The following is a 5,788-nucleotide window of genomic DNA, read 5'->3' as shown; positions in this document are numbered from 1 at the left end:
ACCTGTTCCCTGCAGCCCAGGGGTCAGTCTGGGTGCAGGCCTGGGTACAGGTCCAGAAGCAGACTCTGCACCCGCCGAGCTCATACCTCCTGTGCACCACGGCAGCCAAAATGCACCAGCATGGCCAGGAGCACTGGCTTGTCCCTGTAGTATCAGTGTTTTGGGAGGCTGAGGTGGAAAGCTCTTGAGACCAGCCTGGGCAACATAGCCAGACCCTGTCTCTACAAAAAATAAAATTGGGCATGGTGGCATGCGTCTGTGGTCCCAGCTACTCAGGAGGCTGAGGTGGGAAGATCGCATGAACCCAGGAGGTCAAGGCTGCAGTGAGCTATGATTGCACCACCACACTCCAGGCTGGGCAACGGAGCAAGACCCTGTCTCTAAAACAAGAAACAAAGTGCACCAGTGTGTGGATACCAGCTTCTCCTGGTGTGTGGACCTGACCGTACTTGGCCCCATCGGTGAGTAAGAGGCTGCCTGCTGTCTTCCAGAACATTCCCAACACTACACCTGTGTCCCTCCTGCATGCTCTGGGAGGCTTTGTGAGGGGACCTGTCACCTACCTCTCTGACTGCCCTAAGGCCCAGCTCAAACCTTACCTGCACCTGAGAACCTTTTTCTGAAGAGTCTTTCCCCCAGCCACAGGCCCCCTCATTTCAGAGCTTTTGGTGGGGTGAGTACAAGGATCGACTCTCTGCTACCAGCCTGGGAGGAATTGTCCCCAGGGTTGGGTCTCTGGATGGCATATGAGGGTCTAGACCAGGACCCAGATGCCTGTAACCTGAAGGGCAGGACTTTGGCTGCCCCAGCTTCACAGAGCCCCTCATCCAACCTGACCTTCCGGTACAGGCCCAACCCCTGCATCCTTTGGTCTTGGTCCCTACTGGGAACTCTGGTTACCCTGGCTTACCTACTTTGACTCCAAAGGTAATGCTGACATCTCCCGTGAGACACAGTAACAGACTGCGACTAATGTAGGGTTACCTGGCTCAGAGTCACCATGGCCAGGCAGAGCTCAGGTCCTAGCCTTGTTCAACCTCTGCCTCCCAGGTTCAAGTGATTCTCCTGCCTCAGCCTCCTGAGTAGCTGGGACTACAGGTGCATGCCACCACGCCTGGCTAATTTTTTGTAGTTTTAGTAGAGGTGGGGTTTCACCGTGTTAGCCAGGATGGTCTTGATCTCCTGACCTCATGATCTGCCCACCTCAGCCTTTCAAAGTGCTGAAATTACAGGTGTGAGCCACCGTACCCAGCCTCGCCAATGCCCTTCTATCTCTGGTGCCCTGCAGGGTCTACTTTGGAGCACCTGGAGCCCAAGAAGCTGCCCCTCACCTTTGTGATCCCAGGAACCCCCTCCCTGATCATGAAGAATGCAGACCCAAACCCGCTGAGGTACCTGAAGGAGCAGGGTCAGCCTCTGCCTCCCACGGCCTCTCTGATGGGGAGGATGTTATCCCAGCAGCGAGAGCTGGGAGCAGAATCAGGAGGATGGGGGGTTTTCTCTGTGGGTAGCTCTGGGCTCCAGGGGGGAGCCCTCTTAACCTGGCCCTTCCCCTGTGACTCTCCTTGGCCCCAGGCAAAGAAAGCAGCTTGCCTGGGGTCACCTGTCAGATAGGGACAGAGAGGGACCTGTGTTATTTCTCACCCAGCTGCAGCTCCCCCTCCCCCCGACCCCTTCCCCCAGGTGATAGAGAACCTGGCATGCTGTGCCCTGTAGAAGAGTCCCCTTTCCTTCTGGTGAGGGATGGAAACCAGCTTGGGGTGGGAGGGATGAGGGTTCTGGGGGCTCTCCCAGCCCGCCTCACATTTGAAGGATGGCATCTGGGTGGCAGCATGGTTTAGGCTCGACAAGGCGGCCCCTAGGTTTATAGCCTGGCCTTGGGCAGGATGCTGCCATGCCACCTTCTCTTCTGCGCATCCTGACCTGGCACCCTACTTAGTTAAATGTCCTCAGGCCTCCTGCACCTTGGGCATTGCCCCCACTCCCTGCCCAGACACAGCTGTCCTTTTCCTGGACTAATCTTCAGAGATTCTTGTTCAGCCCACAGCTTTGCTGGACATCGCAGGCTGGGCCAGGCCCCCTGCCCAGCACTAACATCTCTTTGTGAGTCTCAACCAGACTGAGCTGCAGCTTCAGGATCAGGGTAGGTGCTGACTTAATTGATGTGACCCAGGACAAGGGGGTTTATTGATGGCGTCACATCTGCTTAAGCTCTTGGCCTCTATGGTTTCTTTGGGGGCAAGATACCCCTCCGTCCCATGCTTAGGCACCCACATGTGGCCACAAGTGCCTTTCCTACCACCATCCCTACTGCAGGCCAGTGTCCAGGCACCTGTGGCTCCAGGCAGAAGGCTGAGTGCAGAGCCAGGCTTGGGTGGACATTCTGCAGGGGCTGCAGGAGCTGACAGCCCTGGCCACCCAGCCCATGGCCATCCATTCCCCTTCACTGTGGCTGGTCCCTCATCCACCATCCTTCCAGGGGCTAGGCCTGGGGCCAAACTGACTTTTGCCTGCCCCGGTCCCCCTTGTGCCTGCCAGGGTCTTGACTAGGCATGATGTTCTTGTCCATTTCCTTGATTATCCTCAATCAGAGGTTTATAGAGCCATGTGGGGACATCACATCTCCTGTCTACCAGGCCCTCACCAGAGACAGGACTGCCTTGGCCCAGGCCTGGGATAGTCAGGGGTCACACTCACCTGTTGGGACCTAGCTTCAGCGGCTTCAATCTTGGCAATGGCCTGATGGGCGGCTGCCCCTTCTCCTCTGCTTGGGAGGCAGGAGAGGAAGGTCAGGCAGGAGATCTGCTTCCTGCCCACCTGAGGGTGGTTGGAAGCAGGGTGCCCACCTGTGCCGGTCTCACCTTGCTGCAGGTGCATCGGAGGCTGAACCCCTCTCCTGATCTCCTGCAGGTGCAGATTCCAGGTTTACAGTAGGTGTTGGAGTGGGCTCCAGAGCTGTCCTGGCCCTAGGAAACCCTGGGCTCCATGAGTCCATGGCCTAGCCAGATTGTTTCCCACACTGTCACCTCCCCACACTTTCACCTCCCCAAACATGGGGCTGCATGCTGTATGCCCTGGGTGGGACATGGGAAGGAGTTCCACCTTCCAGGTTTGGATCACAGTAAAGCCTCTGCCATGGGGATGTGCTGGCTGAGACAGATGGGGTTGAACCAGCCCTGTCACGTTGGCCTTGGGCAAGTCACCTGTGCCTTGCTTCCCTTTCCCCAGCAGCTGGACAGGGATAATAGCACCTATTTCACCCATACTCAGGTGCTCACTTGTTAGCAGGAACTGAGTCCTGGAGGAGGTGCAGGGGAAGCCATCGAGGCAGCACTGCAGCTGGACCTGGTCTGAGTCCCAGCTCCTGGCTGTGAGATGTGTCTCTCCCTCTGTTTATTCATCTGAAGGACAGGGCTGTGCTCTTCTGGGGTCACTGTGACAATGCAGCTGGCCCGTGTGAGTTGGTGGTGGCCTCCTCAGATGGTTTGAGGTGGACTGGAGGTGTGTCTGGAATGACCCTCACCCCTTGAGGAAGACCCACTTCGGGAAGACTCATGTGTCTGTCTGAAGGAAACCAGGTTCCCTGCCCCTCAGCTGTCCTCTGTCCCTTCCCAGCCCCCTCTGCTGTCCTGCAGGCTCTGGCGGTGGCCATCCCGCTTGGTGGCTGTCTGGCTGGTCCACACTTCCAGGTGGACCCTCTCTCCTCACATGGTGCGTGTCCCATTGTGCCACCTCCAGACAGACCATGCTAGCCCCAGGGCCTCCCTTCCCTGATACCCAGCCCCCACCACTAGGTATGTGCCCCCTCTCTAAAGCCCGCTGTGTTCACCAGCTGTGTTTGAACTCTGTCTCTGTGCAAGGCCTCATGCAAAGCCTGAAACAGCCTGGCTTGTAGAGGACCAGGAGACCAAAGCTTGAAGACAGAGTGATGGTCTCCCAGAGTCCACTTAGCCTCAGCCCCAGGGCTGCGTCCGTGCTGGTCCTGGCTCCAGTGATCCAATTCTCTCCCGTGACTCCTGTAAGGGCTCCTGTGGTGATGGAGATGACTGGAGAGAACAGGCTCCATAACCCTCCCTCCCTGAGAAGGCCCAATGGGGAACATTTTAGGCATCAGGGCATCCCAGGGAGCATCTTCCAGGGACCCCTCCTACACCCTGCCCCGCCCTGGCTCTCTAGTCAGAAATTGCAGTTGCTTGGACAGCGGGGCTGACCCAGGACAAGTACATCTATTAGGCTGGTCTTCGGGGTGCTGGGGTGGGGGCAGGGGCACTTCAGGGATAGGAAGGAGAGGCCTGTGTGTTCCACAAGTACAGAGGAACCTGGTGCCAGCCGCAGTCAACCCCGATGTGATGACCTTTCTACCCGCCCTCTTTGGTATCTTGGTGCTGGCCGCTGTCTTTGGCCAGGTAAGCTCATGGTCTGCGCTCCTGGGGTCCCCTCACTGGGCCTGCCCACTGCCTGCAGGTAGGGGAGCCTACAGGCCAGGACTGTCCTTAGCTTCCCCTTCCAGATTGTGGGTTCAAAGACCATTCCTGGGTTCCACCACCACCAAGCCTCAACGGTGTCCTGATGGGCACAGGAGCTGCTGGGGCTTTCTAGGTTAAGACCCTTGCCTATCCCGGCATTCCACCCCAGCAGTAGGGGGGCTGCAGGGTTCAGCCTCAGTCTCTGCCCTGGGAGCTTTTCCTACCTTGCCCCGGCAGCCCCACACCTGCCCTGGAAGACCCCCCCCCCCACCCCCCCCACACCCAGTGGCTCTGATCCACTGTAGAGCAGCCAGGACACCCATTACTCACACCCTCTAGCCTGAGGCTGACTGGCATTGTGGCTGGGTTTGGGGGTCAGGGTTGGGGGTTGGCCTTGCCCTTAGTAGCCCCCATTCCCCCTCTGACGCCTTTTCAGTCTTCCTCCTCTTGTGGGCTCTACCCTGGGACCCTCCCAGCTCCTCACACCGGATGAGTTTCCAAATATCCAGAAATCACTTTTTAAAATACCAGCTTTGGGGCTAGGAGTGCCTAGAGCAGACCAAGAAGGCTATGGCCAGGCAGGGGTCTGCCTCCCAGACTTCTGAGAAGGCAGAATCTGGGCCCAGAAGTTGCTGTGGGACCAGAGAGCTGGGGCTAGGAGTATCTGGGCGGGCTCCGTGAGGAGGGGAGGCAAGTTTCAGATCAGGGCATGTAGAGGCAGTGAGCCCGAGGGAGGAGGCAGGTGGACAGATGGAGGGAGCCTACAGAGGGAAGGAGGTACTGACTGAGGTCTGGGATGACCATCTCTACCAAGAGGCCCTCTGCCTCCTCCAGGATGTGCAGACCCTGGCACACACAGTCCCACACGGGAGCCTGGGCTGGCACCGCCCTGAAGAAGGTGGCACCCACTCTGGCGGTTAGTGGATGCAGCCTAGTGGGAGGATCATCCCACTTCAGGGGGCTGGGCAGCCTGAGGGGCCTAAGGGAGGTCATCTCTTCCAGCCTCCTGCCCTCAACCCCAGAACCCAGGGCCACCCTGGACCTACCAGAATTCCTCCACCACCACTTGGTCAAAATTTTGTAGAGGTCTGAGGACAAGGGTCAGCTGGGGGATCAGGAGAGGATGAAGAGGGTCACAGCTCTACCAAAGTCTTGTCCAGTCATCCCCCGTCTTCCCGAGGCCTCTTCCCCGACCCGCCTACTTCATCCCGCCACTTCACCCATCTCGTCAGCCACCCCTGAGATGCCCAGAACTCAAGGCTGGTTTTGTCCTCCAAGGCCTTGGTGTAGTGCTGGCCCAGGATCTGCAGCCAAACTTCATA

General features: G+C 58.2%; 1 long non-coding RNA gene across 5 annotated transcripts; it reads left to right on the top strand.

The window, feature by feature from the left end:
- Positions 1 to 311: 311 nt before the first annotated feature.
- LOC116272871 lies at positions 312 to 5,788 on the top strand. Of its 5 annotated transcripts, none has more exons than XR_004181423.1 (5): positions 312 to 461; positions 1,289 to 2,143; positions 2,872 to 4,018; positions 4,314 to 4,406; positions 5,301 to 5,782. It is a non-coding gene; the product is annotated as an uncharacterized LOC116272871 (long non-coding RNA). The 5 variants fall into 5 exon arrangements; XR_004181420.1 differs by having other exon boundaries at positions 1,289 to 4,018; positions 5,301 to 5,382; positions 5,469 to 5,782; XR_004181422.1 differs by having other exon boundaries at positions 1,289 to 4,018; positions 5,745 to 5,788.

This window comes from Papio anubis, unplaced genomic scaffold (genome assembly GCF_008728515.1).
Source record: "Papio anubis isolate 15944 unplaced genomic scaffold, Panubis1.0 scaffold2381, whole genome shotgun sequence".
Lineage (NCBI taxonomy): Eukaryota > Metazoa > Chordata > Mammalia > Primates > Cercopithecidae > Papio > Papio anubis.
This window is presented reverse-complemented; position numbering and strand designations above follow the sequence as displayed.